Genomic DNA, 12,479 nt, shown 5'->3' with positions numbered 1-12,479 from the left:
TGTCTTTACAACGACCTACCTTTACAACGCAACTGTTACAACGCAACTGCCTATACATTGCATGCAAACACAATGCATGCCATTACAACACATGTCACTACAACGCATGCCATTACAACGCATGCCATTACAACGCATACCATTACAACGCATGCCATCACAATGCATTATAAGGTAAGTAATGGAGATTTGTTTAGTATTAGGGTGGATATGGGATTTGGGGAACATGGAAATAGTAATTCTTACCCCTACACTATCCAACACTTTCCCTACTGTTGTACTCACTGGAGTAGGAATAGTAATATTTACCCATACACTATCTAACACTTACCCTACTGTTTGCCCTAAAAGTATTATGCATTGTAATGGAATGCGTTGTAATGGAATGCGTTGTAATGGTAGTTTTTAAAAATATGTTGTAATGGCATGCGTTGAAAAATCGTGCAATGTAATGGTAGTTGCAATGTAAAGACTGCGTTGTAAAAGCTTGCATTGTAATTTCATGCGTTGTAATGTCATATATTCCTCTCTACCTGTAACCGCTGCCGTCTTCCTCAGGACCTGCACGACGAGATTGTGGCCCACCTCCAGGCAGCTCCAACTCAGTATGCTGTTATAGCACTGAGTCTTCGAGAGGCCAGGTGGGGGAAAGGGTGTGGGACGGGAACTGTGAGGAAGAAGATCTAAAAAAGAAAAATCAGTTAACACACATGTATCAACAATAAGTTTAATAGCCTTCAAGATTCATTTCTGTCTCTTCTCCTAAATATCTCTTGGATATATTCTATGATCTTCTATGATCCTTCTTATACAGAAACAGATATGATTCCTGCAATAACATCTTGCAGAACTATAAGAGACCCAAATGTTCTGCAATGACTACTTGCAGCATGGCGATACACAAGCACTACACATAGCAGGTGTATTCCAGCACCCTGGTACATGGTCACAGGCACAGGCACTGACTTATGTAATAAGACATGAATCTCGAGCCAGAGACAAACAGATACATCAAAACATTCTCTGAGAATACTGCCCTGCGGGCATTCAAGAGACGGCGTGACCGTAATACAGAAATTAACGAATTCCCCACCGAAAATGGAACTGCAGCAAGCCGAGGAACTTTTCAGCTCTCGACGAGGACACGCACCAGCGCGGGACCAAGGGCTGAACAATGACTGGTGCGCTGTCGAGCAACAACGGGACTTCACACCTGGAGACAGAATCCAAGATACGCTCCAGAAATCCTCCAAGCCGGCCGCCGTCACTGGAACCTGAGGGAGGAAGAAATCCAGCGCTCTTGTCTGCCTAAGATCGAAGAATAGTGAGCAGCACCCCAAGGGCAGGGCTGCTTATATAGATCTGGACCACGCCCTAGATGACTGTCTTCAGCAGCGGGGAAAACCCCAGTGGGGAAAGCCCAGCAGCTGCAGAAGGAAAACAAATTGAAACAACAGCGGAAAAAACCCCAGCGGGGAAAACCCAGCAGCTGCAGAAGGAAAACTAATTGAAGCAACACCCTAAACAAGCATTGCAACCTGTAACAGAAAGGTTACAGTAAAACAGGACATTGTAACTACCAACGTGCGGAGTGGGACAGATGCCTTTTACCACAGCATACCCCTCCTTTTGGGGCAGGGGGGACCCACAAAACCGTGCACACTGTGATTGGGGTACACCCTAGAATGCGCGCCGCTGCTGCGCTGACACTATCCGACACCCTTGGACAGAATGTTCAAAATGAGCAGAAGGAACCATGGTTTCCCTAGGTCCCCTACCATGGGTACAATTAGAGAGACAAAGATGGACATTAAAATCCCCCATAATAATGACTTCAAAGTAGGAGCAACCCTCCTCTCCGTAATGCTCCAGAAAGCCCTCAAGTGCGGCAAAATGCTCGGTATCATTTTCCCTGCAAAAAGTATTATAAAAGTTAATTACCACCAAGGTGGGACGTTTGGGGAAAATTAATTCCACTGCTAACAGATGGAGGGAGGAATAGAGCAACATCTTCATTGTGCAGGCTAATTTGAGTGATATCAGGGTAAGCAGGCCTCCCTTTACGCAACATAAAAAAGGGCAAAACCATCCAAAATGAAAGAGTCAGATGTATCCATAGTTTCTTGTAGTGTGGCAATATGACAGGACCTTATTATAGGATCACTGAGTAAATATCGACGGACACAATATAGACTACCCAAAATATCAAAGCCAAAATATCGAGGGACAAAATATCGAATTCCTATCTACAAACATGTAAGTACCAAAATATCGAGTCCAAAATATTGTTTATATATATACATTGTATAAATATCGAATTTGTTAAAAATAGTGTAAAATAAAAAAATTATTAAAAATAAATAGCTAAAATATACTTAAAAATACTTAAATTACCTTTAAATTAATAAATAACTAATTTAACTTATATAAAAAAAAAATACTATCATATCTGTTAAAACATATATATATATATTAAGATAATATTAATAAAAAATACACAATATTATTACCGTAGGATAGCGGAGGTGTAAAAATTACTATTCCCACTCCAGAGAGTGCAACAGTAGGGAAAGCGTTGGATAGCGTAGGGGTAAACATTACTGTTCCTACTCCAGAGAGTGCAACAGTAGGGAAAACGTTGGATAGCGTAGGGGTAAAAATTACAATTCCCACTCCAGAGAGTGCAACAGTAGGGAAAGCTTTGGATAGCGTAGGGGTAAAAATTACTATTCCCACTCCGGAGAGTGCAACAGTAGGGAAAGCGTTGGATAGCGTAGGGGTAAAAATTACTATTCCCACTCCAGAGAGTGCAACAGTATGGAAAGCATTGGATAGCGTAGGGATAAAATTTACTATTCCCACTCCAGAGAGTGCAACAGTAGGGAAAGCGTCGGATAGCGTAGGGGTAAAAACTACTATTCCTACTCCAGAGAGTGCAACAGTAGGGAAAACGTTGGATAGCGTAGGGGTAAAAATTACTATTCCCACTCCAGAGAGTGCAACAGTAGGGAAAGCGTTGGATAGCGTAGGGGTAAAAATTACTATTCCCACTCCAGAGAGTGCAACAGTAGGGAAAGCGTTGGATAGCGTAGGGGTAAAAATTACTATTCCTACTCCAGAGAGTGCAACAGTAGGGAAAGTGTTGGATAGCATAGGGGTAAATTTTACTATTCCCACTCTAGTGAAAATAAATGAATATAATTCACATAATCATCAATTAATCAATTAATACAAATTAATTATCAATTAAGAATTAATTACCAATAAAAAATTATTTAACAATTTATTCAAAATAAATACCAATTAATTAATTAACATATTTATTTAATTATAATTAAATTACTTCCCACCCTATTCCCCTATAATCCCACAACCCGCTACAGAAAATAAATTAATTTAATTCACATAATTATCAATTAATCAATCAATAAAAAATAATTATCAATTAAGAATTAATTAATTACCAATTAAAAATTAATTAACAATTTATTCTAAATAAATACCAATTAATTAATTAACATATTTAATTAATTATAATTAAATTACTTCCCACCCTATTCCCCTATAAACCCACAACCCGCTACAGAATTAAATTACACAATAATTAAATAACATAAAATTAATTACCTAAAATATATAAAAAATTCGATATTTTTAATAAACTATATTATGTAATTTGATATTTTGACTGTCTATATTTTTAAAATCGATATTACATTACTTACCTTCAAAACGATATTTTTGATGTCTATATTCTGTCCATTCGATATTTTGTCCATTCTATATTTTGGACTCGATATTTTGGTTTGTCTATATTTTGGATTCAATATTTTGACCATTTACCCTTATTATAGCCAGCCACTGCTCATCATCTTTTTTAGCCCTTAGTCCCGAAATATTCCAGGACATTAGTTCAAAAGTCAATGAGCCTGGTTGGGTGTTGACAGACTTTAAGGGAGTATTAGTGACCTCCATAGATGATGTTTCCCCACCCTCAGGTTGAGCCAATTGTCAATCGATGCTGTCTAGATCCCTCAACGGGGTAAACCTATTTACAAGGGGAATCGCGGTGTTCACATTTGAGCTTTGTAGTGACCTTGCTGGTAGAATACCAAAGTTTGTACTCTAGATCCTTTGACATGGTACCCCTATAGTATAGAAAAAACAAAGCGGAACAACTGTGGTCGTTCGGCAGATGCGTGGGACGGTGGCGAGGGTGAGGTCAGCGGAGCAAAGCTGGGGGTTTGGGGTGTAGAAGGACAGTCGTTTGTTAAGGTATGCTGGTCTGGTGTTGTGGAGTGCTTTGTGAGCGTGGGTGAGGAGCTTGAAGGTGATCCTCTTTTTGACCGGGAGCCAATGCAGGTCTCTGGGTGTGATGTGGCTGTGGCGAGGGAGTCCGGAGGATGAGGCGTACGGAGGTGTTTTGTATGTGTTGGAGTCTCTTATGAAGTGTAGCAGTGGTTCCGGTGTAGAGGGCACAGCCGTAGTCCAGCCTGCTGCTAACGAGGGCATGGGTGACCGTCCTTCTGTTTTGGAGAGATCCATCTGTAGATCTTGCGGAGCATGAGGAGGGTGTTGAAGCAGGAGGAGGAAACAGCGTTAACTTGCTGGGTCATAGAGAGCGTTGAGTCCGGAATGAACCCCAGGTTGCGTGCGAGGTTGGTGGGTGTCGGGGCAGCTCCCAGCGTGGCCAACCACCAGGAGTCATCCCATGCGGAGGGGGTGGATCCGGGGATGAGGACCTCAGTCTTGTCTGAGTTCAGTTTTAGCCGGCTGGTCTTCATCTAGTCTGCGACCGCCTTCATTCCCTCATGGAGGTTGGATTTGGTGGTGGCCGGGTCCTTGGTGAGAGAGAGGATCAGCTGGGTGTCATCGGTGTACGAGACGATGTTGAGGTGGTGTGCTCGGACGATGTTGGCGAGCGGTGCCGTGTAGATGTCGAAAAGGGTCGGGCTGAGGGATGATCCTTGGGGTACGCCGCAGGTTGTCATGGTGGCTTTGGATCAGAAACGGGGGAGGTGGACTCTCTGGGTTCTGCCAGTGAGGAATGAGGTGATCCAGTCCAGGGTTTTGTCTTGGACCCCAGCATCGTGGAGGCGTGTGCGCAGGGTGTGGTGGCAGACGGTGTCGAAGGCGGCCAAGAGGTCCAGGAGGGTGAGGGCTGTGGTTTCGCCGTTATCCAATAGGGTCCAGATGTCGTCAGTAGCGGCGATGAGGGCGGTTTCAGTGTTGTGATTGCTGCGGAAGCCAGATTGGGAGGAGTCCAAGACGTTGTTCTCCTCCAGGAAGTGGGTCAGTTGTCTGTTGTCGGTCTTCACAATGACTTTCCCAAGGAACGGAAGCAGGGAGATGGGTCGAAAGTTCTTGAGGTCCTTTGGGTCCGCCTTGGGTTTCTTGAGTAGGGCGTTGATCTCGGCGTGTTTCCAGCTCTCCAGGAAGGTGGCGGTCTCGAAGGAGCTGTTGATTATCTTTCGGAGTTGGGGTGCGATGATGGAGCTTGCCTTGTTGAAGATGTGGTGGGGCAGGGGTCGGAAGGTGAGCCGGAGTGGATGGTGTTCATGGTTTTGATGGTGTCTTCGTCATTGATGTTGTGCCAGGAGAGTAGAAGGGCTGTATGTTTGGTTGGGGTTGAGTTAGGGATGTTGGCGTTTGTCGTCGGCGTCTAGGTGTCAAAGCTGTTGTGGATGTCTACGATCTTGCGGTGGAAGAAGGTAGCCAGGGAGTCGCAGAGTTCTTGTGACGGCTGGACATCATTGGAGGTGGAGCTGAGAGTGGTGAGTTCTTTCATGATGTTGAAGAGCTCTTTGCTGTTGTGTGCATTGTTGTCGATGCGTTCCTTAAAGGAGGTTCTTTTGGCGGATCGGATGAGTTGGTGATGTTTGTGTCTGGCGTTCATGAGAGCTGCGTGGTTGTATGGTGTCTGGTCATTGCGCTACTGCTTCTTGAGTCTTCGGCAGGTGTGCTTGGAGTTCTGGAGGTCGGTGTTTAACCAGATGGGTCTCGTGTCGGTGCACCTGTTGGAGGGTTTCCTGATCGGAGCCAGGGTGTTGGCGCAGTCGTCCATCCATTGTCTGAAGTTGTGGGCTACTGCGTCGGTCTCGGAGGGCTCGGGTGGAGGAACTCGGGCGAGTGTGGTGATGAGCTGGTCTTCGGTGACTTTTTTCCAGCTGCAGTGGGAGATGCATTGCGGTTGGCTATGCGGGGTGTGTTTCTCGAAGGAGAAGAGGATGCAGTGGTGATGACATGAGGTGATTAATGGTGACCGTTTACTAATGAGTAGTCTAGCCAGTGGGTCACTTTGTGTAGCAGATCTATCGTAGACACCTTGGTACCCTGCTTAACAGGTAGGATGCCTGTCAGAACGGCCACTAAGGGGGCTGACTCAGGGGGCAAATCCAGGATATCACTTCTCCCTTCTGTCTTTTGAGGGAGGCGGAGGAGTTGGGGCCCTGCGAATCGGGCCAAGAATCATTACGGAGCTCGATCTTATGGACATAGAACAGACTCCCTGAATCTACGTCCGCACCACCCCTCTCCTCCTGAATATGTTTTGATCTTCCCAGGCTCCTATGTGATCATGTACCCTCTTGTGGTTGATTTTTATTCCCTTGCTCTGTGTCAAGATTGTCAAGCCTAAAGTCAGAAAGAGCTTTTCAGTGAGCACAACATGTGGAAAACGCAAGAAGGCAATAAGGAAGAACAAATCGCCAATCAAGGGCAACCCTAAAATGGCAGCCAAAAATCGATTGCCAGAGTTGCTAGTCAGCGCTCTAGCCTTTGATCACAATCAGCATGATCCAGGTGAAGCACCCGTTCTGTGGCGCACTTCACCTGAACCTTGAGGAAGGAAGGACGACTATCGGAAATGCGCCACAAAGTGGTAGGGAAAACTTTGTAAACATACTTTGGTTGAGTATGAGTCTGAAGGAAATTCGCGGAAGCCGCAGTAAGACTGTTCCGATTTATTTTCATTATTATGACCATGTTTGTAGAGTAAAGACTGTGTTAAGAGGCATGTGCAGATGAGATTGAGTTCCTGAGGTACTGAGCATGCGTTTCGTTTAGATCGTAGCTCCCCGTAGAATAAGAATTCAAGAGTCAGAACAATTCTGTAGAAGAAGGTCTGAATTGTAACACGCAAAGTCAAAAGAAATATCCCTGGATTAACTGTTGGAAATTAGTTATCTACCCTAATTGACACCTGACTATAACTCAAGTATGTTTTTTAAGGATTTGGCCAAAGACTAAAATGTAACGTTTACACTCTTTCTTTATTAAAAATTCTTTTACTTACCATGTTAAGTAAAATAATTTTTAATAAAGAAAGAGTGTAAACGTTACTTTTTAGTCTGTGGCCAAATCCTTAAAAAACATACTTGAGTTATAGTCAGGTGTCAATGAGGGTAGATAACTAATTTCCAACAGTTAATCCAGGGATATTTCTTTTGACTTTGATTGCCTGCAGTACCCTGTTCCCTGGAACAAGTGGGGTCTTCTCTCTTTTGTTAACCTGAATTGTAACACGCACAGTTTTAGTGCTACTGTTGCAAGAGAGAGAGAAACGAATAACTACAATTAAACAAGCTTTGAAGATAGAGAACTGTAGCTCGAAGAAAGGTTATATTTTATAATGATAAATACAGCACTACTTTAGTTTGTATTTAGAGTGAATATTAAACTGTAGTTGGGCTTATAGTTTAAGAAGACAGAATAAAGAAGTACAAAGTAAACCCAAGTTAAGGTGAAGCAAGATAATAGTTAAAACTGACACTTACCAGATACTGAATCCAATATAAAGATGGCAGCAGTAACAAGTTAGGTAAGGAACCTGCAGAAAGATAAAAGAAAAGAGGTTAGCCATAAACATATAAGAGAATTAACCAATCTCATTAAATGTTAGTTACAGCTTATTAGAAGATAAGAATAAAGAAAACACCAAGAATAGAGGCATTGGTCACATCTAGATGGGGTAGGTGAGCAAGAGTATAGAATATTCAGCACTAATATATTGTAAGAAGAGAGTTAGAGAATTAATGAGTGTTTTCCCCTTACAGTAAAATTCCTACTCATTCTAACCAGAAGCAGACATAAGAAGAAGACATCTGAAGCTGAATAAAGAATCATACGCGGTGTGGCTGTCTCTTCTCTGTCCCATCCCCTTTCTCCCCCTGGGGTTTAGTTGGCATACATGCTTACATTTGCGTGTTGCTGAGAAACCTTAGTGTGGCATTGGGAACTTGCGACATTCTGTTCCTGTGTATTTGTGAAGAGCACTACCTGACACCCTGGCTGTGCACTATCTCTGCAGTCCAAGTGTTGATAGCCACTTTCTGAGGGGGTTAAGGGTGCCAGTCCGTCCCGCTGTGTAGGCCCTGAACCCCCAAATCACCTCCACAGTCGCTGTTTCCAGATTGTTAGTTAAATATTGAGAATGTATCTCGGTGAACTGATGGAGCAAGGCTTCTATCTTTGCCACTCGTGAATTAATGGGTGCCAGGAGTGACTTTATCATATCTTCAAATCTAGGCAATAAATTAGACACAATCTGACTCTGGTCCACCTGGTCTAGGGCAACTGAACCCATAACCTCCTTGGATATATGCTCAGTTTTTTCCCCTCGTCCTTTCTTCCTTTTAACCGGAGGTTTGGACAAGAGTGTGACTTCATCTTGGTTGTTATCAGCTCCATCTGGCAAATCGGTAGCTGTGATCGTGATGGGTATCATCTCCCATGAGTCTTCTATTTGCAAAGAGTCAACAAGAAGCAATGAGATCTGAGGATGATTAGTTATCTCCAACGACTCCTTTCAGTCAAGGCAATTTCGTTCAACAAGCATTTGCCACCCTGGCTAACAAAGAGTCTAGAGTATGGGCTGTGCTCCCCCCTTCTGGCATGCCTATGGTTTGCTTCCTCTTTCCCATTATTTTTTAGCAACTGTGCCTTGAGGTACTATACAGCACGTTTTCTAAAAATGTCAGGGGATACTTGTTAGCTTAGACACAGTAGCTTACCAAATAGATAATAGGGCTTAAAAAGACCTACCCACGAGCTTGGACAGCCTAAAACGGACACAGATTACTAAATTACACAACAGTACACAAAAATGACTATGCACAGTACCTTCTCAATGACCCTAGATCACAAGGGTTGGAGGGGTGGCCAGTCGCACGGAGTCGCAAGGAGGTCTAGGGTCGTAGGCTCTCTCCTGTGGCAATGACTGGTTATTAGTTGTAGTAGAATCTTCCTTCACATGAAAAAATAAATAGAAATCAAGATGAAGCCAAGGGGGGTGGCCCTGTCCCTGATGGGGGCAGGACGGGCCTGCCCTTGGCCCCGGCTTCGCTGAGCAGCAGGAGACAGCAAAGAGCTTTGTAGCGCTGGGTTGAGCTGGTCCTGCACCCTCAATACGCCTCCTGGTGCTTGGTTACCTAGAACTTGGAGTCCCCTGTAGGCTGGGGTCATCTTTGTTGTCCCACACAGCAGGAGACAGCAAAGTGCTTTGTAGCGCTGGGTTGAGCTGGTCCTGCCCCATCAAAACACTCCTCTTGGCGCTTGGTTACCTGGGACTTGGAGTCCCCTGCAGGCTGCGGTCGTCCTTGTTGTCAAATACCTATTGTCTCCAGTATAAATCATAGAGTGGGATTTCTGTCAGTCCTTTAACGATGATTGGATGGCTTTATTGTCTATCTTTGTTCCATGCTCCTGATTTGATTGCTTGCCTCTCTGTTTTCCTATTTTTCCCAAATTTCTTCTTTACTATTCTTTTGATTAGATGACTTGTATCTTAAGGCTGCTGACATCAGGAAACTCCATTTTTATTTTCTATTCAGCACACCATGAGAGTACATTGCTTTGCTTGCTCTATCCTATTCCCACTTTATTTTGGGTTTTTTCCTTCTGTTTATTTTCATTTTCTGTAATTTGTGAGGGCCTGGCTGGCACACACTGGTGCTGGTGCGCTTGTTCCTAACCAGTACTCCCCTACCCTGCCAACTTTTTTTGTGAGGGTCCGGCAGAATCACACCGCTGCAAGGCAGCTCTCTTTTTATTCTTCCTCTCCCAACTCCCCCTGACTGTCAACTTTTTTTTCCTTTACATTTTAGTTTATTTACTAGTGCTCAACATCTGCACTGTGTTACAGGGCTGCTCTCTAGTATTGGGCTTGGTAGTTATTTCCAGTATTGTGCACTGTACTTAATGTTCAATTATGTCATACTTATGGATGTTTTGGAAGGGGCTCGTAGTGAAGGCTCAGATCATTGAGAGGATTTGTTATACCTGCTGCTCAGCCAGTGTGACTGTGGTGATGGAATGTTGGTGTATGAGGTGGCAGTGGAATGTTGGTGAGTGAGAGAGTCAGTTGGTGGATGGGCTGAGCAGTAAGAAGACTGCTCCTGTTGGTTATTGTTACCATCCTACTCAATAAACCTACTTAACTAATCTACCTGGAACTGGCTTTCTTCCACAACATATTTTGGCAACAATTTATTAAGAAGAACCTGTGTGTGTCATCTGGATGTAAGAATAAACTATGAAAGTTTAATCTACATGTTTTGAATTCTAAACTTACTTGAAACTGATAAAGAACTTGAAGAAGCTCCTCTTGAAACTAAGATTAGTGTGTACAGCAAGCTGGCAGCCCTGCACCCCACCAGTGACCATTAGACCAGTCGGCTCCAAACCAGGCGTGCCAGTTCCTGCTGTGTTTTCCTGGTCTTGTTTGGAGCGAAGCTTCAGTGTTTTTTTATTCTAGTGGTCTGCTGTAACTGTGAGAAAGTGTCTCCTTAAAGAGGAGTTCCTCTGAGGCGCAACCAGTAAGAGGTTCCCCTCATCCCGTATCACGAATGGCAGTGAGGAAAATAGTTCCTGTGTAGGGAAGAGCATCTTGGAAGCTGCAACTTGAAAGAGGTGTCCCCTCAGTCAATGTTGAGAATTGCAACTAGTCCCCACAGTCCGCGTGTGGAAGAGTCCCTAGAGTTCGGTTCAACAGTGCAACTATGAAGTGGAGTACCCAAACTGCCTGTCAAGAAGGGTGGCAAGGAGGAGTAGTCTCCGCAGTCTGTGTGTGGACGAGGGACTCGAGTGGTGCACCCAAGAGGTGGAATCATTCCCCTGCCTCCGTTTTTTTTCTCCCTGAACCAGCTGGGTGATGTAAATTGCGGTGTTTGGTGTTTTCGAGGTAACTGTTTTTACCCTTACTAAACCTTTGCCTGTTTTTTAAATTGTTTAAAATTCTTTGGCTCACCTGTCTTCAACTGCCTCTTCCCGTTTGTTGTCTCCAGCACAAGCCTTGGCTTCAGCAGCTCGTTGAGTGTTGTTCAGCTCCTACATTGTGCAGGTTGTTCGTGCCTGGAGCCACCAGGTACTCTTCACGTTGACGTGAAGCCATTTTGTCAGCTTTTTGCGATTCCCAAGCGTCTCTTTTCGACTGCAGCCTTTTCTCTTGTTGTGTATTTTCAGCTGTGGCGTTTGTTCCGTGTTTGGGTCAACAACGAATAATGGAAAATCGGAAAGGGCTTCAATATTAGACTGTTTCAGCAATCCATTTGTGGAGAAGATTGAACTCCATATAGGCTCTTCCTGCACTGGTGTCCGCCGGTGTCGGTTGTGGGTGTGAGAGGAGGTCTGTACCAACAATCACCACAAGAGCACTTGGCAAGAAACTCTTTTTACTCTTTTCACTGACCTCTGTATTGATTTTTATTTTTTTCTGGTGAGGAACAGTTATGTGCCATGTTGTGGGGTTCACGTTTCTTTTACTCCTCGACGTTACTTGAACCATCATCTTAATTTGGTAGAGTGTGGGCAGAGCATCATAGTGTTTTTGTGGAGAATCTCTGCTGCACTCATTGGGAGGACTATCCACATTTCTGATGAGTTCTTGCCTGCGCATTCTGGTAAACCCAATGTTTATGCAACTTCCTTAATTGATGAGTTATGAGTGAAGGTAAAATGCAAATACTTTCATTGCACTACGTTCTTTATTACCTATGTGTGTGTGGTTTCTGAGGTTGTCTTTTGGGTCCATGGTACGTGTTCATGCTGACTTGGAGATGTGGAGCGCTAGTATTTATTTTGTGTAGTTGCAGTGGACTTGTAGTTAGGGGCATGTTTTAACTATTTCTTTAGAGTTGTTGGATTTGTTGTGCGAGAGAAATTGTTTTTCCATCCTTACTACTGTTCTGGGTGAAGGGCATAGTTTATGCCAGATGACTTATGTGTTGTGCAGAGTTTTAGGATTTGATGTGTGAGAGGAATTGTTTTCTTCCATCCTTACTACTGGTTTGGGTGGGTAGATGTCAAACTGTTAGGATGTGTGGCAGTGTGAAGTCACAGTATGTGTGTTTGCAATGTTTTACCATCCTTACTAGGGTAAGGTTGAAGGGCACATAGGATGTTGGAAGCTGAATTTTGAACTTTGAGTGAAGCCAATTTTGGTTAGTTTGTGTTAGGTGTGGGTGTGTTGTTCCAAACTTACC

This window comes from Lissotriton helveticus, chromosome 12 (assembly GCF_964261635.1).
Source record: "Lissotriton helveticus chromosome 12, aLisHel1.1, whole genome shotgun sequence".
In the NCBI taxonomy this organism is placed as follows: Eukaryota; Metazoa; Chordata; class Amphibia; order Caudata; family Salamandridae; genus Lissotriton; species Lissotriton helveticus.
The sequence above is the reverse complement of the archived record's forward strand: the minus strand, read 5'-3'. Positions refer to the sequence as shown.